The 23048-nt window shown below is 34.7% G+C and overlaps 1 protein-coding gene across 1 annotated transcript in view; it reads right to left on the reverse strand.

Moving 5' to 3' along the window:
• The window catches only part of LOC106457830 (sodium channel protein para-like), a 95795-nt gene extending 73071 nt beyond the window's left edge, over nt 1–22724 (reverse strand). Inside the window, exon 1 of the mRNA XM_022383880.1 lies at nt 22114–22724. The gene's annotated coding sequence lies outside the window, so the exon portion shown is untranslated. The remainder of the gene's footprint in view (nt 1–22113) is intronic.
• Between the last annotated feature and the right edge of the window lie 324 nt (nt 22725–23048).

The following is a 23048-nucleotide window of genomic DNA, read 5'->3' on the forward strand; positions in this document are numbered from 1 at the left end:
CGGTTTCTAGCGTTGTAAGTCCGCAGACATACTGCTGTGACACGTGGGTGGGGGGGGGGGTACCACTTCTAGTTATATTAAACCAGTTGCAATTCTAACCCTAATTGTGTGAAAATTGTTTCTATTGTATTTATCCCATAAATATAAGTCATTTTGATGAACCTAAGATGTAGAATAACAATCTTGTGCTTCATATCAATACTCATAAATAAGGTTTCTACCTAGAACAATAAAGATGTACATTCTCCTTTTGAAATGATTTTACGGATTTTTGTAAAATGAAAGAGAAACGTAATATTCGGTAAATACTCATTAGCTGAGCATAAAATACATATGCCACAAACATCACTTTTTAAAAATTCAGACTAATATAAACTTAAGCTTTTAGCCACATTAACGAGGGGGGGGGGCGGATAATGCAACAATCTCATCTTTCTCAGCAGGATGTTTACATATAACTTTCCATACATTTAGGCAATTGCGATAGAAAGACTTACTATCTATCTGTCTATCACTAGGACACACTAAAGCATTTGAAAGGAAAACGATAGTTTTTTTTCCTTTTTTCCTTAGCTTTGCCACCAAGAGTTAAATTAAAAGAAAATGCTGCCTGGTTTGTTTGCAGTTCCAGTTGCAAATCGCTGTGTTATAGACCTAGTTAATGTAAACATTTAGGTTAAGACATTATCTGATAGAAGACATCATGAAAACGATAAATATTACTAAATTTGCAGAATTGTTTCTCAACCAGTCGTTTTACTATGTTAATGCTTTAAATACTAAGCCACACCCTGCAGTGATCTTTATAGACACAATAATTTATTGCTAGAAATCTCTAATGAAATGTACTATGCTTTCAAATTAAACCAGCATAATATACCTTTTGTAATATATTCTATCCTTAGGCGAGTTATTTTGAGTTATTTGAAATTAATCCGAAGTACAGTCCACGTGAAGACAACGAAATATTTTTTCTTCAGTAACGTTTGTTACAGCCACTTCCATTTATAGACCTAATTCCACAAACAACGTTTTAACAGAAATCCCGAGGCTAATGATAGACCTCACTTCAAATAGCTTAATTATCTTTGATAGAGAAACAAACACAAAACTCACCGAGTAACTGAATTACAGAATAGATGCATAACTCTCACTACAAACACTAAACTGAATCCCTCACTAAATATATCACTGAATTATCAATTATTTTCACACACTAATTACTTATATCAATAATGTACTCTCATTTCTTCTAATTTCTAGAGCACAAACTTTATAAATATTCTAGGACTACTCTTACGAAGTTTCTGGCATCATAATCGTGATTAGCAACTCCCTTTAGCAAACAACTAAATCATAACACGGAAAATATAACTTAAAATACTGCTCCCTTCATGGATTGTGAGATGCCTTGAAATATCCTTACACCCAAATAAAACTGTACATTATACTGTCTTCACCAAGTATTCTTGGTGGTTTTCGCTTCCTAGGCCCATGTTATAAAGATGAGACAATCGCTTGTCCCTTATCATCACTGGCTGTCTTGCCAATAAAGAGAGGTCTTCCAGTTAGGTGATCGAGTGAAATCAACTAGCTACTAAATCCTTGGTGATCCTCTAGAAAAGGTATCGACAAAAACCCTAGGCTCTTCAGCAGGTTGACGTTTTGTTCACAAATTCTTTCGGGAATTACACAGTTGGCCATTTTCTCACCAACATACTTCCAAAGATGATCATGGTGGATAACCTTTGCTTGGACTGCCTTTAATTCTGGATTCTGTAAGTCACATTATTGACTCTTCAGTATAATATATGATCTTTCCTAACATCTACTTAACTTTGTAGTTTGTACTTTCTTGTGGTAGTCATAACATGTTCCCTTGATCCCTTGATGGAACCCAGTCTTAAGAACATTAACATCATAGGGAATTATTATTTTATCCCTAGCTGATTTAAACCTTTCCCGGTTAATTTGTGTATATCTATATTCTTCATATCACAGGAGCTTTTCCAACCATCAATTCCTGACAACAAACTGGAGTGTTTGATCTCACTAGGCCCAATTCACTAGATATAGACTTACTCCTGGTATTAATATTTCACTTCTTAATGGTACTATGACCATCTTCCTGTTTTCACTGGAAGTTCAACCTCTGATGTTATAATAGCCAAGTAGTACATATGAATTTCCTGGTCACAGACTGTGAGGCTATTTGAAGCCAGTATAGCCTCGTATCCACGTCTCTGCATGAAATAAGTTCCCAATGTGAACTCTTACTCGATGTCAATTACCTACACATCATCAGATGTAGAGAAGCTTCCTCAATGAGGGTAACCTGGAAATTTTCTTTCACTGGAACTTTACTTCCACCTGCTGTTTGCATCAATCCCTCAGCTTTCTTAATTTCTGGAGGCAATTCCCAACCTTTCATTACCAAATTGGGTTGAACAGTTTTAGTTGTATAACCAGTGTCGATCAACTTATTTCAAGATTTTCCATCAATATGTCCAGTTGAACTCCGTTCTCATAACTTCAGCTAGGTTTCCTCTCTTTTTTAATGTCTGGTTAGCTCTTTGTTGCTCCTATGGTGCAGTTGGGCTCAAATATTCATCTTTGAGTTATTGTCTTCTTGCCTTACTAACAGCTGTTGATTCCTAACAGTCTTGGCTGTAATAGCCAGGTTCCCCACATTCATAAGTTTCCTCCTTCTAATATCCTCTGGGACGATTTCTTATGTCATACAATATTTAATATACAATTCCCTGCAGTATATCTTTTCAAGTTACACTTGAAACACTTATTTTCTTGTGGTTTACTTCTCTCATTTTGTGTAACTACTAACTGTCTAATTACCTCTCTCAGTTCTTCTAAACTATCCTTGGAGGGAAGAGGGAGTTGATGTTTCAATACTACAGGATCTAGTGATCTCGTAACTTCTATATGGTGTCTTTAGTTGTTTATCTGAAACTTTACTAGATTCAAGTTCCATTGCCAACTGAAGAGCTTCCTTTAGACAAACGTTTACTTTTTTCAACATAAATTTCATATTCTCGTCTGTTATGGTATTTGTAAATTGGTCTCGTGTTAATGATTCCATTATGTTACGTGGAGCATCTGAGTAAAATAATTGGGCAAGTATTTTTAAATCTTGCGCAAGTTTGTACAAGGTATCTTCTTTCCTCTGTGCTCTGTTACGAAACTTTGCTCTGGATACTTCTTTCTAGTTTATGTCACTCCAAATATATTTAATAAGACAGCTGAAAGGTTACTTAGTGTCTTTAAAATGACTCTTTTAAATGGGTATCAAGATGAATAGCTTGTTGCTCACTATTCCACCCGTTCACTATGGAAGTTATTTAAAATTTAGCCAGATATGCCTCCCATGGTACATTTCCATCGTAGTCTATTAGTTTCTCAATTCGGAGATATTGTTGAATTGGCCAACTGAATCGTAGAACTGGATTCAGTAGTGACATGGCTGGAGTTGTATAGGAAAGTTCGCAGTAACAGATGACATAGCACTAGTGATAATAAGTGGAAACGAAAAATATTTTCCAATTCTTTGTAGTAGATAGCGTTTTAGTCGGAATTCTTGGGCAGATACAGAAAGAGGTGTGGCTGGTTTAATTTTTGCATTTAACAATTCTTTTTCCAAATTTTTTATTCTGTTATTGATTTCTTTTTGTACCTCTTCGATTTTATCATTAAACTTTCTGTACTTCGTTGATGTTTTTCTGCACTTCTTCAAAGTTCTTATTGTAATCCCTCTGTACATATCCAATAGTTTCGTAGATTATGTCTTTAATCATATTTATTTTTGTTTTTGATTCTTCAAATATTATGTTCCTTTCTTTTAACTGCTCTCATAAATTCCGGTCTCAATGGCACAGCAGTATGTCCGCGGTCTTACAACGCTAGAAATTGGGTTTCGATACCCGTGGCTGACAGAGCACAGATAGCCCATTGTGTAGCTTTATGCTTAACTTCAAACAAACAATCTATTGATCTTTTAAGTATATGTCTCTTTTTGTTTGTTACTCATTCCATTGGTGTATTATCTCTAGCAGGTTTCCTATTTCATTTTGTAACCATGTAGTTATCTTGAAAGTTTAGGTTTAGTCAAAGTTTTAATCTATTTTCACCAAAATAATGTCACTTTTGACATAAGTGGCATCCTTGGGCGAGTTCATACAAATTTTACAGGTTTTCACAGTTATCTCTCTCTCTCTCTCCAGTAAAGGCACTAACTTCTGTCTACCATATACAGTTTATTGCGTTTTTGAATAAAGGATTGTTTCATTGTGTCCTGTTGCTGTTTTAATATATTTAATAAAGTGTAGCAATGCTCTTATACAGAGGGTTGGGTTCGTTATATAAAATGGTTTTGAATAAGTAGAACAGGAAGCCCCGTGACAACACGGCCGATACGAAGTTGCAGTGGAGCAGAATGAATCAGTACTACATTTTGACATTTTGCTAGAGTACTACCACCAGAAATTTGCCACTTTTTGGAAAGTGTGTACCAGCCCTTTCCTATGCAAAATATTCATATACTCAGATCATAAAAATGTGTTCAGGCTGCGAATTTATGATTTTCAAGATGAAGATATCCGTTGTACTTAATGACACTGGAAAACAAAAATATGGATTAAGCTAGGGTACTAAGACCATTCACAGAGAGATCTGCAATAAGTCGCATCCCGCCATGCTAAGAAACGTGTGGTGTTTTATAACAGACCAGAATTCATATTCACTTAACATAAGCGTCAATGGCAAAAATCTGCACACATGCCTCAGGCAACAACATGCAACATAATCGAGAACCATCCCCATTTGATAATGAACCCAATAGGCAATAGTTTCACCAATATAAGACTGCCAATGCTATCTCTCGTTTAATCATCACATACCTCAAGCAGCCAGAGAATGAAACGAATATTCGTGCTATTCTAGAAAAGTGTACCAGTTTAGTTACCAGACACAGTGCTTATGGATTTCTGTGCAAATTGACTCTTGAAACGGGCACTAAGAAACAGTCATCTTAGCACACTAACTAGACTATGGTAAGCATACAACGAGGAGTGACTTGCTTTAGACAAGACAGTCTTACATTGGAGCCTTTTGTAATGGAAACTAATCTGCAGGGCTATTTTTAAGATGCACGGTCGTCAGAAAGCGCATGACCAAATATGGCGACATAAACTGTAACGACATGGCGATGTTTTGAAATCGTTTTTATATAATATACTCAGTCTCTGGATTTTGTTTGCTCGAAACACATTAGGGTCATTATTTTATATATATACATTTAAAATAAATATGTTTGTTTTACGACACACGAGTAGGTCGCGACCCCCCATTTGTTAATCGCTGGACTAGAAGGAAGGCAGCTATTCAACAGCACCCACCACCAAAATTTGGGTTACTATAGTAGTGAGATTTGATTATCAGACATATAATGCACCCGCAGCTCAAAAGTACGGAGCGCATTATGGAGCAACGAGACACGAACTTTGGACTCTTAAATCTACATTCTGGCACGGTAACCACTAAGCTACGCCAGGCTGAAAACGTGAATAAAACTATTCCTTATAATAAAACTCGAACCAGTTGTTTCATAACTACTATTCCTGTAATGAAATTTATTTCTACAATAAATGTTAGATATATGGAAACCGTAAAGTAAAAATAAAAAAGTCTGACCTCCACGTATTCATAAAAAATATTATAATATCTATCCGTGACCCGTAATCTCTTGATTACTTATGTTTTGTAGGAGTATTTAACGAGATTATTTTTCAAATTGTGGGTTTAGGATATTTGTTTGTTATGGATTTCACGCAAAGCTACACGAGGGCTATCTGCGCTAGCCGTCCCTAATTTAGCAGTGTAAGACTAGAGGGAAGGCAGCTAGTCATCACCGCCAACTACTTTTACCGCTACTCTTTTACCAACGAATGGTGGGCTTGACCGCACATTATAACGCCCCCACGGCTGAAAGGGCAAGCATGTTTAGTGGGACGGGGATTCGAATTCGAGACCCACAGATTGCGAGTCGAGCGCCTTAACCACCTGGTCAGGTTTAAGATGAACCAATCGGCAAAAATAATTAAGAGGGGTGATTCAAATACTAGTAGATACATAGATTCATAATTTGTTTCTTTTGTTTATCTAATATTTAGCTTTGGTAATATTTGAAAACTTCTTTTGAAATTTGTCCAATATTTAACTTTGGACCCTTTTGTTAGGTTTTGCAATCCAACTATTCCCTTCAATTTTTTTCTTGAAAAACTATCTTTAAAACTATTTGGTCCATAGACTTCTTTAAACTATATTACTGATTCTAGCTGTTCCATTTTTTAAACTTCCTTCTGCCAGCCACACAATATTGCTTTTACTGTTTCCTATCTTCAATTCTCACCTCAATAGATTGTATTTTTTGGTTTTATGTGTGTTTTTCAAAAGATTTTTTATCAATTCTACACCTTCTCCCTTTTAAAGATGCCTCATAATTGATTCTACATATTCTTATTATAAATGTCCAACTTCAATATATATTTAACAGTTCTGACTCTTCTTTTTAGAAAACCTTGCTTTAATAGACTCTTTTATTGTTTTCTATCTGTTCATTATCTTGAAACCTCGCTTCTGTAGGCTTATGATATTGATTTCACCCATTTTGTGCACGTATGCAATATCTTATTGTGATAATTTCCTGAAACTTTCTCTGTTGTATCTTTAAGAATTAGCTTATTCAATAGAGTACCAATATCCTTTAACCCTAAATCTTTTTTAAACGGCTAACTAATAAACGTTGTACAAGAAAACATACCAGTAATGGTATCAATCCAGTATTCAAAACGGAATTGGAAGACAAAAGGTTCATGACATTCCATTTTTTTTATATAATTCTCTAAATAAACATATTCCTCTGACTTTTTGTTGCTAGATAATTAGTCATGATGATGTAAATGATGTGTACTGATGTGCGGTGTAATAGTGTTACTAGTGTAATCCCAAACATAATAATGTTAATTACAAAGACGACTGACTTTGAAATAATTTGAAATTTAATTATACTAATCGGTCCGTCTTTATACACTCTACTGAGCATCGATTAACATCAAAAGCATCCAAGTAAGCATATTATAGTTGAAACCTAACTGCTATTTTATAGAAACGAAAAAAAAATTATACCTAACCTGAAGTAGTCTGTTACAAGTATATAAATATTGCTGCTACTATGTTGTATGGAAATCTTAAATAACATTAAAAGCTCTACATTCGAAGTAATTTTCTGTTATAAGTACATACAGCGTACAAAAACTTTGCCACAATTTGTCAGCAAAGCATGGAAAAGGCATGTTTGTTATGGGTACTTAGAGTGGCTTATTCGACATATATAGTGTAAGAACGCTGTAGCAGGTATTATAAGAAGAGAATTTTATAGCCATCTGCAAGTTTCAAGTTTCATAAGATTCTGATAGCAACTGCATATACGCCACTAGAGTTTGCCAAATTCACAGTTGGAAAACAAGCCGCTGTAGAACACTTAGAAGCTAAAAGCTATAATTTACTTCATAATCTTTTGGAAAGTTAGCTGGAAATCACTGTGATTGTACACATCTGGCAACCAAACGAACGACAGTTTTTTTCAAGAGCAGCTGAACCTCGAGCTGTGCGATTCGAAGCACTACACGTGAAGTAGAGTTCATCACAATTTCAAATAAAACCTTGAAATATTTTTTCAAAGATTATTGAACGAAAACTGCTACATTTCACCAACTTAGACTTCAGAGAGATTTCCCTTAAGATTCCAACTTTTACAAACTGAGTTAACAAATGTAAATAAAGCATCACGATATCGACTATTTTCACAGTTAAACATTTGTAACAGGGTAGAACTATTTTTATTGCTTCTCATACTATTTTTTATCTTCTGTGAATTTCTATAGATAATATAACTTCAGTAAAAGCTAGTTTTCAAATTCATCCTAAGCTCCTCTGATGCTATGAAATATATACGTCTATTAACTAATTATTTAAAATTTCTTTATATAAATCTCGCTGATATAATACGTTTGTTATTTTATTATTAAACAAATCGTAGGTATACTGTCAAAATACGAAACAAAATTATACGAAAAATATACACATATCTGACATACTCCTATGTCACTCCCTGAGGGTTCTAAGGGTACTACAAGGTTTAGTGAAAAATGATCCAGTGGGTCAGCAGTTATAAGTGGACACATATACGTTTTTTGTGAAATAATGGCTTAGAAGATAAACAACTTTGTCCAAACTATATTTAAAATACTGTTTGAAACACATTTCTTAGAAATCCTCAATTCTCTATCGGAATCACAACAGCCAAGCAAGCATTTTATACCTTTGTTTTTAATAAAAAAATAATTTAGTAAATTTTGAAATTATTTTTTACAAGTTAACGATTTTCACCAATTTTAAGTTATTTTTTAATAAGATATTTTAATAATAAAAAACTGATGAGATTGCGAGTTAACTTTATCGTACACAGGCATAAGAAACAAGTCCAATAAAGGCGAAACTCATTTATTGACTTATTTTATAACTTTGAAACATGAAATAATCATTGCTTGAGAGCATTTAGTTTTCCGGCGGGAATTAGCAATTTTTTCCCCCACCTATACTGGTGTTCCCGGTGAGATGGCGGTAAGTCTACGGACTTCCAACGCTAAAATCCGGGGTTCGATTCTCCGCGGTAGACACTACAGATAGTACAATGTGTTTTTGCACTAAAACAAGCAAATAAGCACTGGCACAAGTTAGGAAAGAAGTAAACACTTTGTTCACAATGAATATCCCATACAAATGAACAGCTCAAATCTTCAGTTTCTAAACATATCACTTTTAATTTTCAGCAACTCGTTGATATGGTTTTATCAATTTTTACGTTAAAATCACCCATGGACCCAATGAACCTCTATACCAAATTTAATGAAGGTCCATCTCATCTACAGAGGGCGAAGTAGTGGTAAACGCAAAAACGCCCATAAAAACCGCAAAACACAAAATGCAAAACTGAAAATTTGTATGTACTCCCCGCATGGACCTAATGAACGTCCATACCGATTTGGGTGAAGATCTGTTCACTATGTACTAACTCAACTAATCTATTTGAGGTTTAAAAACTATAACAAAATGCAATTACATATTTCGTTTAAAATAATTTTGATAATTTCTGTTCAATTGCTCTTGACATGAATTTTTCACATTTGTATTTATCAATGTATCTCTATGGTGCAATTTCTCAAAAGTATATGTGAGACAACTAATATAAAAACAGCATCACTTTTATATATTTCACTGAATTAGTTCTTCCAGGAAAATGTAAAGTGTTTTATCAGACAAGCGGTAACACTGCCTGTGTAGGGATGGCTCGAATTGTTAATCGAAATGGTATTTTAAATATCTTCTCAATAGGTCATCAGAACTTTACAATACTATACAAATGCTTCCTTTTATAACAATATCTATGAAATGACTGAAGCACACTTTCTGGGAATGTCTATAAATATTATAGCAAAAAGTTTGAATTTCTTGTTCTTCTTTCTTCTGCTTCTTGTTTTTTTTTTATTAGATGATAACTCAAAAACCAAAACAATGATATCAACCAATTTTACTATTGTGACGTAGTTTCAAATGGAGTATCCGCTTTTATAAGTATTATCAGTAACTAGTAGTATTTGAAAAACAAACAAACGTAAGTCTAGTATAAACGATGTTATCATTACCCCTTGAAGTTAGCTATTTTACAAATATTTGGTGTTCCTTTAAAAAGCTTAAGTACAGGGTGAAACAGGAATTACCAGCCAATAATAAACAATAATTATTACAGTTGGAACCTCAATGTATTTAGAACTTGGTTAACAATACAACCTTCCTATGTCTATTGAAACAGTGCACTAAAATGTATTTAGAATTTAGTTATAAACACTACCTTTTCAAAAAAGGAAATAAATGTAGGGATGGCTAATATCAATCCTTCAAAAACAATGCAAACAAGATAATATGTATGGAATTTGCATAATTCCTACATAATATCACAGGCAATAATTAACATATAGCAATACTAGGTGGAGTACCCATCCCCTGGACGGAAGTTATGTAAATTCATGATTAATGAAAAGTTATCTTAGGACATTAAAAGTTGTTTCCCTTATATGTACTTGTAAAAAACTGCAAAAAACAAAATGTGAAATCGCAAGTTTGTATGTATCTCCGCATGGACCCAACAAGCCTTCATGCCAAATTTGGTGAAGATTTAACAACAGGAAGCGAATTAGTGGTAAACGCAAAATCGCCCCTAAAAACCGCAAAACGCAAAATGCAAAATTGAAAATTTGTATTTACTCCTCGCATGGACCTAATGAACCTCCATATACATTTTGGTGAACATCCATCGACACTCTGCGACATACAACAGACAGTACTATTATATATATATAAATATATATACAAGCTGAGTTACCCGGCGTTGCACGGTGAAAATTTAGATTTGAAATATATAGATCAGTATTTTTGTCAGCAAATTATTCAGTAAGTAGACAAAAGCTGTGATGCGAGAAATAAAAAAGCATTTAATCAAACAAAGCTTTATTTGAAATTAGATCGTGTGTGAGCTTGTCTTGTTCTTTGAGCCTGAAGTCGTACATCATGTTGCTCCTCTGTTTCTTGCTCTCTGTATGTTATTTGTCTTAATTTTTGTGCGTGAAGTCTGGTTTGACGTTGTTCAGAAGTTTCTTGTTGTCTATATATCCAGCTTGCCTTGATGATTCTGACTGAACTCTGGTTTTGTGCTGTTCAACAGTTTCTTGCTGTCTTTGAGTAGCCGACCTTTCAGCTTGAGCTCGAAGTCTAACTTTACGTTGTTCCAAAGTCTCTTCCTGTATTTGAGCAGCCTGTCTTGCAACTTGTGCTTGAAGTCTTTGATTGCGTTCTTCTTCTGTTTCAGCTGCTCTTTGTGCTTGCATTCTTTTAGCGGCAGAATACTTTTCATAGAAAGGTCGTTTCTTGGGTGGCATAATCACCTGTATCACTAAACAATAACTTGGAATTCACAAAGTTACTAAATCACTTATGAAAACACTAAGCACTATTTAAAGAAAACGTTTTTTGGAAATAGTGAATTGACAGCAAGGTGATCTGAGTGTCTCTTGCCATAACGCTTTCTATGTGCAAAACGTGTTTATGTTTGTATGTTTATTACAAAAATAAAATAAAAATAGCGCAATAATCATTAATTGTCAATTTCGTCATTAAATACTACACCAAATACAAAATAAATAGTACCATTAAATTTCTTGTAAAAAACTGGTTATTATAAAGTTATTTTAAAATTTGTAACTTCAACCGTTTGGTTTCCTATAGCGAACAAAATAAACAAACTTCCTCTTTTATATATATATATAGATATAACTATTCAACCCCAATTGAGTTTAATCTATCCTATTTTTATCTGTTATTAATATTTTACTAAATATTGTGCCTCTGCTATTATGTATGGATGATACAAATGTCATCCCTACTACATTGTTTGCATTGTTTTTGAAGGATTTATATTACCCATCCCTGCATTTATTTCTTTTTTTGAAAAAAGTTTTTTCTTTAGTTGTGCATATTTCACTCTCCACACAAGGATATGGCTAAATTTAAACCATTCTTCTGTAAAGCAGTCAATTTCAATTTTAAATACTGTGGACAAAACATTAAAAAAAGCTAACGTGCTCTGCCACAATAGTCTCCAAAAAGTTGAATAATTGGATAACCAACTATAGAACGCTCTTTTTATAGTAAAGTAGATATTCAGTGTGACTTATTCATCTAACCCTGAATTCGTTACATTCAAGAATATTAACCTATAAGCAGTGAACACAGTCAAGCCATAAACGTTTTCCTCGTGCAATCTGCCCGCAGCTGCATTCTCGAACCCAATGCAAAATACTAAACTTTACAATCGGGTAGACGTGACAATAATATATTAGTAATTTATTAAAATATGAAAACAATAAACCAACATTCTCCCTAAAGCAGAATATTATTCGTAGACCCTTAGTGACGAATATGTGTGTATATGCATTATATATATATATATATATGTGTGTGAGTGCAGCAGTTGAAAATATATTTTACACACATCTTTTCCAGGAAAGGGGGAAGGGTCTAATTCAGTAAGTAATTATAACAACAATAGCAAAAATGTTACTTTAACCATCACTAGAATTCAATAAGGAAACGTAATAAAAGCATAAGACTCAAATAACTAACTTTTTGTATTGCGAAGTAAAAAAAGTGACTTAATTTTAGTAAACAATACAATTTTAATACAAGTTAGAATTATAATTTTAATTAAATCAACATTAATATTTAATAAATAAATGTATTGAAGATAATTATAAAGATCACGCTAACTGCAGGACGTTTTTTTCACTTTCCCCTTCATTTGTCCTTTGCGGCTTTAAAATCGGGGGCGTATAAAAATAGCATGTAAAATCTACGTTCCGTCTCCCACAAGTCACTGCTCAAGAGACTCTTCGTTCAATACCAGAACTCATCATTTGGATCAGATGATGATAAACAATAGATATTCTCTGAAACGCTCTTTAGATGTGTTGTATGTTACTTTTAAAAGTTACAGTTTAAAGGCTGAAAGTGGGCGAACCATTAGAAATTAATAGGCCTAATATTTTTAATAAAACATTTTTTCTATATTCCTCGTAATTTATCTATTGCAAGTTCAAAAGCAGAGTCTCAACTTACATAAACAATGATATCTCTTAGTTGGAACTGAAAAAACTTCAGCTACCATCGTACAAAAAAAACCATGGTGGAACACTCGCCAAATCAATATAAGTATAATGATGAATTTGAAAACAACATTTCCTTCAAAACAGCTCTTTATTAGGTTTGCAATGAGAAGAAAATGGCTTTTCACATTCATCAATAAACCTCTTTTAATTTGATGGGTGTTTCACCTTGTTGATTTTCCTTCTACATTTTTGCAGTTTCCTTCAGCTACCATAGTTCATTGGTCGGTAAAAAATATAATGATACTGTTAAACAACGATATCCTAAAGATAGAATCGATATTTGATTTCAGAAAATGTTATCATGAATAAAAAGCAAATCTTGCATGTAACAAAACAATTTCATTCGAACGTTGCTATCAATATTTGAAAACAGTGCACGTTAACATCCATCAATAAAAGAACCGTCTTTAAGTAAATAAGCTAAAAAAAAAGTCTGGATACAATTCACTTAGTTATTTCACAAGCTATCATCTTGTATTCTAATTGAGCGATTCCTTCAATTTTATTAATATGCAGCTCAGAAGTATGAAATGAAAATACTGTTTCAGCAAACACTACCATTGAAAATTAGACAATTATCTCTCAATAACTCTGGACAACAGAAAATAAATAAAGACAACTCAAAATGAAATTTTATTGTAGGTTTTGGGCTAAAACTTTGGAACCATTAACTTCTGCTTACAATAAGGACCAACTTGTGTTTCAGTGAACAGCAATGGTTAAAACCGAACAAAATTAGAATATAAGTAACAACTTAAAACTAATCACTATACAGCGACGTTCAAAAATTAGTTATTTCTATGGTTATGTGGACTATCCAGTTAGTTGTTTGAACTCAAGAGCCAAAGAGCATGCGCAAAATACATTATATAATTAGAGGGTCATTGTCCATCACTGTTTGCAAGACTGTGATATTGGTATTACACCCAACGATTGTTTGTTTGTTATGAATTTCGCGCAAAGCTATACGAGGGCTATCTGAGCAAGCCGTCCTTAATTTAGCGGTTTGAGACTAGAGAGAAGGCAGCTAGTCATCACCACCCACCGCCAACTCTTGGGATACTCTTTTACCAACGAATAATGGGAATGTCCGTGACATTATAACGCCGCCACGGTTGAAAATAGGAGCATGTTTGGTGTGACGGGGATTCGAACCTGCGACCCGCAAATTGTAAGTCGAGCGCCCTAACCCCCTGGCCATGTCAGGCCACTTACCCCCAACGATTTCAGCATCTTAGGAAATGCGGTGAATGAAAAAGTGCTTCGCAGTAAAGAAAGCTTGCAGATACACAAGCTGCGTCCTGACACATACTTCCGTAAATTTTAGTGCTACAATATAACATTGTATCATTACCAACTGTATGAAAAACAAACTGTTAAAGAAAGACATCCAGTACTAAGAATCAAACATTGAGTTATACACTATAACTAGTCGCTTTATTGTACGACTGAATACTACAAAAAGAGTATGATAGTAGGTACCCATCCGTTAGGACAGTCTTTAACATTTTTTTTTAAACGAGTTCAAATAGATGTTTTTATAGTCTGTTGAAAATTAATATAAAAAAAGAATACGAATATAAATAATAAAAACTTCGGCCACCAACTGCTAGTGACAGGCCGAGAGAAAGACAGTACTGTAAATTATACATATGTCAGACTTTATTCCAGTTTACCGTTTCCTTCACCACTGACCAAGACATGACAATAAACAACCAGTTCAAATGTCCGCTTATAATAGATGCAAAATAGAGAACACAACTTCACAAACTGTTGGGAATAAATAGCCTGCGCGTGATGTGTCCTGTTGAGAATTTCTCCTTTTTTGTACTGATAGAAGATAAAAAACATAGAAAATGCTACATAAGGTACTTGACTTGTGTCTTGATAGTGCAAGTGTTGGAGACAGAATAATAGTATAGAAAACGTTATAGTTGCACACGTGTCGATTCTCTCCATTTTTCGCGGGAGGGAGGCAGTATTCGACCTTTAGCGGGTGAAGATGATACTGCATGCAGTTGACCTCTACCCCCACTTTCATGACCACGCTAAGACGGTTTTGCGTGGTTTCATTCAAACAACTACTTGTAGAAAAAATAGGTGCGAGAACTAAGACCCTGGCTGAACGTACAGGAGTGTTGCATATAACATATAACAGGGATTTTGATTTCTTTCAACGGTTTTCAGTATCACACTACAAAAATTGTTCCAATATCAATGCTGTTATTCAAAGAACAAATATATCGCATCATGTTGTTCTTCCCCGTGACTCGCTTGTTATTGCAGACACGGTTTGGCCCTGGAATTCGGAGCTGTCGAGATGTGTTCAAATCCGTGCGATGCCGCAAAATCTCCCCAGTTTAAACTATGGGTAGGTTATAAGCGTGACAGTCATTTCCTTAGCACGGGTGGTGAGTGAACGGTTGCTACTAATTGGCTTCCTTCCCTCTGTAAGGGTTCGGCATGGCCAGGTGGTCAGGGAGCTGGACAATCTGCGGGTCGTGAATTTGAATCCCCGTCCCACCAAACATGCTCGCCCTTTCAGCCGTGGGGGCGTTATAATGTGACGGTCAATCCCACTATTGTTGGTAAAAAGAGTAGCCCAAGAGTTGGCGGTGGGTGGTGATGACAAGCTGCCTTCCCTCTAGTCTTTCACTGCTAAATTATGGACGGCTAGCGCAGATAGCCCTCGTGTAGCTTTGCGCGAAATTCAAAACAAACAAATAAACATCAATGGGACTAAATTGTGTTTAACAAATCGTATAAATCATAACTGCCATAAAGTGTTAGCATATAGATTTAAATTTTCGTTAAAGTCTCAATATACACGTCTGGTGAATCCATGGTTGCAGGAACAAACAACGAACAAATGGAAAGTGAAGGTAATTTAAACAGAACATTGACAAAAACCCCAAACCAGCCTGCTTCATCTGGTATTGTTAAATATGTATTCAACAATAAAACACCCACTTGTCAAGCTGACTGGTTCTCCCACTACTCATGATTACACAACCCTGACACGACCAAGGGAGCATTGTATTTTTGCTATGCGAAGGCATAGCAAATGAAACTACTAGCCTTATCCATCGCAACATAGTGATTATAACATTTAAAACTATCGGAGTATTGCTAAGTGACCAGGCACTGTGGGAGCAACAGGTTGTACAAGAGCATCTCAAGAGAATATTCACCTCAGTGAGGTAGCTAGCTCGTTAAGGACCCACCTTTCATGGTCACGACTCGAATGAATAAATCTGTAAGCAGCTGCTGGATATTAAACACATATAAAACAGTGGTTAACAAGAAATATAAATGCATAAGTTGAATCTCAGAATCAAGTATTACAGCAGCAACTCATTCTTTAACGCATACAAATTTCCAGACAGTTCTCGGTAGTTCCTAACATTTTTCAGTTATTGTAGATGGTATACAGGAAATCAGTGGGAAAAAAATCAAAATCTGACATGAATTGAAAAAATAGGTAAAAAAAAAACAGTAACATAATTCTCACGGTGTTTTTCTTGGTTTGTACGAAGCACCTGATTCATCAGGAAAAACTGTTGTAAACATTTTACGAAACATTATCTTCTACTCCAGTTGTTTTGATCTTGAGTGAACGGTCAGACATACGATGGAGCTTCAAATAGGTCTGGAACCTATTATAGGTGGCGAGTAGAATGCAAGTCAAAGCACACTTTATCTCTTTACGTTGAGTGTGGTGCACATTCTGGCAATATGTCGTATCACACTCTCCCTGTACCATAACAGTTGTTAGAGATATTTTGCATTGAATTAACGAGCCTGGCAAATTTAACAGCGCATCAAATAAATATAAAAATATTTGCCTCTGTCACAGGGCATCGAAAGTATATAGTTTCATTCTCTCAGAACATTATATCCAACGTTGTGCAGCTATGAAATCGGTTTTAACAATATATTCAAATGTTTTGTTCAGCTTGGAGGAAACAGAAGAACAAATGACGTCAGATATAGCTTCTCGTACCATTGGCTTGTCTGTAACATTTTGAATGGGATCAACATTACAGGAGTTGCACATGGTTATACCACCTTTAAAACAGTGAGAAAATATTGAAGATCTCTACGGCATTCTTCTACTTGTGTTGCTGGAATGTTGGAAGCATTGGACGCTGTACAAAGCGAACTGGACGCAGTACGCAAAGATAATTTTTCTAATAAACGGTTTGAAGATGAGAACTGCATGATTTCATAAACCATCCACCAGGTATACAATGGAACTGTTACAGCTTATCATGCCATAACCGAGTTAGAACACCGCCGACTGCAGCACTTTGAATATGTTGATTCTGCAAAAGCTGGATTATGAAAGCGATTTGACGACAACTGCATTGAACATTAACAATCGTTAGAAAACACACTTTTACATGACATTTTAGCTAAATATTCAGAACTAAATGAGAATTAGTTAATGATCCAGCTTTGAACGTTTAAACATCAGAATCAGTAAACATCATTTTTTAAAGCCACGAAAATAACGTGGCAACCGAAGTCATGAGACTTCTCCACAAGTTGAGCAGCTTTTAGTTTGCTACTTATTTCACCTGAATCTTCAGTTCAAGCAGAACGCAGTTTATGTAGCCCAACATTGAAAACCAGGCTACGTAGACTAGGAAATAAAAGAAATTGAGCTTCGTAGTAGCAGCTTGTGAAAAGCGCTGAGACATTCTATATGAAATCGATCTAACAGAATTGGAAAGATACTTCAGTTACAGGTCAGATATAAGGCAAAACATGTTGGAAAATATTAGTAGTGATCTTATTTCTTTACAATACACAGAATATACCCATGTGTAGCAATGTAACTAAATGTAAACAGTCTCCCCCCCCTTTTTTGAGAGGTGGAAACATTGGTTCCTTTCGAAGTCAAAAAGCATCAACAGTGTACCTGAACTTTGTTGCCTATAACGTCCATTATGATGGACATTGACTCTTTCAACACAACATTCAACAATCCACTGAGCTTATGGTATCCGAAAATGGTACGAGAAGAACCACAGTGACTTTAGTTATCATCCTTGATTAACACAATCACCTGACTGGATCTCAAGCTAATAAAGCATCTATTTAGTTATTTTTATCTTCGTATTTATTCACACAATCCTCTACTGACACCTGCAAATCATTTGCGCACCATATTCTTCGGCTATTACACTTCAGATGATTAAAACACCTTTTTATGGACGGTATGTCAGGTTGTGTTCAGGTTATTATTGCTAAAGATACAGCCTGTGTCCAAGTTATTATTACTAAAAGTACAAGCCGGGTCCAAAATATTATTGTTAAAGGTGGTCAGCCCTATGTTAGGTGGGAGTCCTAATAAAGCGGACATCAGTGAATGAACTAACTAATAATAGCACAAATCTATTACAAATTACTGACACAAGAACAAATTAAATACTGGTTCTCACTATTTCCTTACATCATCTTTATAAAGAAACCAGGATTTGGCTTCTTGAAGACAAAAAGTTACAATTCTTGGACCACTGAAAACTCCCAAAGATACTGAGTTAACTATTGTAACTGCTGATGATACTGGTACTGATTGACGTTCAACACCACGAACGAACTTTTATCGTTAATAATTACTAACTAGTCACTACTGATGACAAGTACCATGAATCAATCTATGATAAAGGTATCTAATATGAGCCAAATTTTCAATCCGCTAACTTCTAGCGGTCAACACTGGCAGTCAAATTTTAATTCCGGTAATTACTGACGGTCTGGAGTTAATGGACAATCACATATCATAAAATGATACCAAAATATTTAACCAAGAATAAAATTTAAGTCACATTACTTGAGTTCACTCTTCCATCAAAATAACGCAGAATGTAATCAATAAACAAAATATCTCATAATGATGATCAAGTACTGGTTCTAATGTGCACTACAGTGAACAAAAATGATCAAATTACCAATTTTCATTTAAGCAAAATGGATGTGGATTTGAGTTACAATACACTATAGTGGTATTCTTTTTAAGTAAACGGTAACACTCAATTGTAACTCTGGGGGCTTATAAAATAGGTTTTGGTGCATGCAGTGGGCACAGCACATAGCTTTGGGATTAAGAACAGACAGTAAAAATAAAATATAAACCCGATTTTTAGCGTCGTAAGCCTGAAGACCTAACGATGAATACTGTGGGGGGGGGGGGGCAAACCTCAGTTATTGAAATTATATTTTAAGAAGTAAACCATAAATCTCCATAAGATAATATTTTCTAAAATATTAAAGAAATTATAATAAACGTAATTAACTTAACCTACCACCAAAATCATATTCTATGAAAGAGGAAAATGAAATTAAATAATGTGTACAGAACATTTGCAAGATAAAAAATTCTAATAATTATTTTTCTGAAAATAAGAATCATTATTATCTACCAGTCAAATAAATAATGATGCATATCCTCGTACATAAATTTTTATGAAACGTCTTTTAATAATAAAAGGTAAAACAGGACTTTCAGTTGAGTAAAAAATTAAGTAAAACAATAGACAAACATACGTAGTTAAATTATTAGATTTAACAACAAAGAAAACTAGTGTTAAAACAATTCAAAATTTGTATTGTATTTTATGATCAATGTTCTTGTCATATGAGTTTCATACTCCAATCAGCATTTCATACTTTAAGAAATAATATAAATTAGTCTATAATTTCTGCAAACAATATGAAACAAACTATGATAATAAAATAAATATATGTAAGAAAAGGAAATAAACTTAAAACCGTGCACGAATGACGCCCAGAACAGAAACGTTTCGATATACTTTACATACTTATATACAATTTCAAATTTTCTATGAGCAAGTCTTTTTTGTCCTGCACAGCTTGAAAAAGTTATACTAAAGCAGTTTTGAAGTCTCATCACGTCGTTACAGTCCATGTCGCCACGTCCGGTCATGCTCAATTTGAAAATAGCTCCACAGATTAAGGCTCTGTAGTAACGATGATACATCGAATTTCCATAATCCATCTAGTGTATGATGACGACAGTTTTCCAGCGCTCGTTTCAACATTACGATCGCACAGAATTCCACAGGCGCTACGTCTGGTGACTTGACCGGTATGCCTTTGTATAAAATAGCATGTTTCATTCTCCAGCAGCTTGAAGTATGCGACAGTTGAACAAATATATCGTGGAAGTAGCATGTGTACGCGTGACCCGTGTCATTTTTCCAGCTGGAGATCCTTTTTGATTATCTTGCAAACTGTTACCAGGGGTACATGGACGGTTTTTGTCACTAATATTTGTGTACGTAGTTTATCACTTGTTACAAAGCGCGTACTTGGGTAATACCTGTTACGGGTCTCTTTCTGGATGGCCTTTGTTCCACATGTTGATCCATACTCCTTTGTATTCCAATGCCATTAATTATAAGGGTTATTCCCGTCTGGGAACTTCTAAGTCTGTGATCTGAACACATCTCTACAATCTGAGTGTATAAATATATTTTACTTCGGAAAGAGTGGCATACCCTTCCCAAAAGCGACCAATTTGCATTACCATCACACTAAATGCGAAAGCCAAACAATATCAAGATGTAGTTCTGATACATGCGATTCCACCCGTGACTTTATATCTGCTGGGGTTGTCACATGACTTGCTGATTCTCATGTTCAAAATCGTAATTATATAACTACTCTACTCTCTGTATATAATACTTTTGTTGTTGATTTTCATATTGTATACTCTACTTATTGAAGAGTATTTACAACCAATTATGTTCGGTATTATTTTGCTTAACGTACAAAATTCCACGCGATACTGTATCATACAGTGCCCTTTTCTCGCGCAGAACAACGTTTAGTTTCATTCTTGGACTGATATCTAGCCTAACAGGATCAGTCCTAATACTGCGTCCAAAAAGAAGCCGTCATGGTGAAATATTTGGTCATTTAATATTTAATGAATTATTTTGTAATGCATTCTACAATCAGCTGACTTTCCAAACATTGGAAGACAAGTCAGACTTTAATTTGAGTAAACCTAACAGCGATGGAAACCGGACCAGTAGAGTGAAATGTATAATAATAGAAACGGACTTTAAACTGTGCAGAACGATGCCCAACATTAGAAACTGACTACTCCTCTCTTTAATTTCACTACTTTTCTTCTAGCTGATAACTATAAGCAGATGCAATTAGTGGATTTGATTTTCTTTAACTTTCCCATGTGGTTTTTCCATTTATTATGTAAGACATTCTTTCTTTGTGTGACGCAAATGTTTGTATTATGCTTATGCGCCATGGGCTTTGTAATGATAGGAATGATCCTATGTACGATATCTTCTTCGTAAAACATTAGTATTAGGCTTATTATATTTTTAACACCACAGTATTTATTCAGTCACTTAGGGTTTTCACACTATTTCTTGTAACATATAGTTTATACAAATAGTGTTCCGACCTCTACTATGTTTTTTGTGTGCCTAATGCCTGATGAGCTCTGTATTGAGCGTAAAGCGTCGTCAGCAATAGATTCGGTGAACATGGTGTGGTTGAATTACTATTATCCACTCATCTTTTTCAAAAGCCATAAGGGAATGAATAAAGAATGTAGTGTTAAGAATACAATAGGCCTAATACTAATGTCTTATACAGGTAAAAGTAATTATAATCATGCTTCGCCAGATTATAAAAGATGTTCACGCCACAACAAGATATACCCTTGCACATGGTTTACATTGGTTTTAAATTGAGTGATAGAGTTCATTGAAAATAACGTATGCTTCCGATGAAGGCGTAAAACCGAAACTTTAAACAAATAAACAAAACTTTAAGAGATTCTCTGGACTTCACGATCGTTTCATTAATTCATAGTCATATGCGTTAGACTCCAGTCAGCATTACGTAATAAAAAAAGTAGATATGTCATACCATATGTTGTACGTATTATGGTTACACGTTTTGCTAAACAGCTACTAAGGTGAAATAAATTGTCAAAAAAAGATCTTGATTAACATGTGCCGGGTTCATTGAAGGTACATTTCAACTATTTAAAAATAAGCTATGTGTAGAATGTAGAACATAGAAGTAATACTAAGTGTTGAACAGTATTGACATTTTAAAAAGATTTATATGAAACTGATCAGATAGGAAATTGAAGTTCGTTGTGAGAAAGATAGTAAATACTTTTTAAGATCATGTATTACAATGAAAAAAACAATAACAACACAGAAATTATTTTTTAGTAATAAGTTAATTTTTTTACCTTGTTGGCTGGGAAGAAACCAGAATAAACATTGTATGAACTATCACTGGAAAAAAATTATACAGATGTCCAGAAAACCAACAATTAGCCGTCACCAGGAAAATATTGTTACCAATTCACATGCTGTACCAACCAGTTGACGTCGTCCACTAGTGATATTCGCGGGGCCGATTAGTACATGCACCACTGTGAGCCCTTATTTTGGCAAACAGTTCGAATCCTTGAGTGAAAGAATACGAAATACTTTTCTGATGATGATCCTGATAATAACTTCTCTAGCTTTTGGTTTTATTGAAGTCTATTTAACTTTCGTGCGCCATATTAAAGATACATATGTGCAATTTTCTGTACTGGAACATGTTTGCTAATTATCAGAAGTTTCAAATTCTTAGCGAATAATCTATTAGTAAGAAATGGGGCACATCTTTGCGAATGCAAGAGGTCAATAGAGTTATATTCCCCATGTGGAACTGGCCCACATAGTATGAAGCTAGCAAGACTATGAACGAGCAATGACTTCAGACAACTGGTGAAAGGCAACTGGACTAGAAGTTCAGTAGTGGACAGTTCAGCAGAACAGAATTGGTCGAAAGTAGCAATGAGAAAGACTGGCCGAGCTGTCTGTGTTTGAGCTAGGCAACTCAATGTCCTCGTGGTGCAGAAGGGGCGACTTCCATCGATCAGGATCAGTCCATCTTAATATCGACAGCTAGGTGGGAAGGAAAAACAGGTAGAGGGGTAAATATCGGCAGGAACACCTTGAGATAGTTAACTTTTGGTAAAAGCTAATGAATGGCAACGATATCAAATGGAAAAGTAAAAAAAAATATGACCCACTTCATTTTAAAATAGAAACATTCACAAAAACTATATACAAAATATCTTAACAATGTTTTTTTTATTTTTTAACGTACTCTAAGAATGAGAATATCCTT

Source organism: Limulus polyphemus, unplaced genomic scaffold (genome assembly GCF_000517525.1).
Source record: "Limulus polyphemus unplaced genomic scaffold, Limulus_polyphemus-2.1.2 Scaffold379, whole genome shotgun sequence".
Taxonomy (NCBI): domain Eukaryota; kingdom Metazoa; phylum Arthropoda; class Merostomata; order Xiphosura; family Limulidae; genus Limulus; species Limulus polyphemus.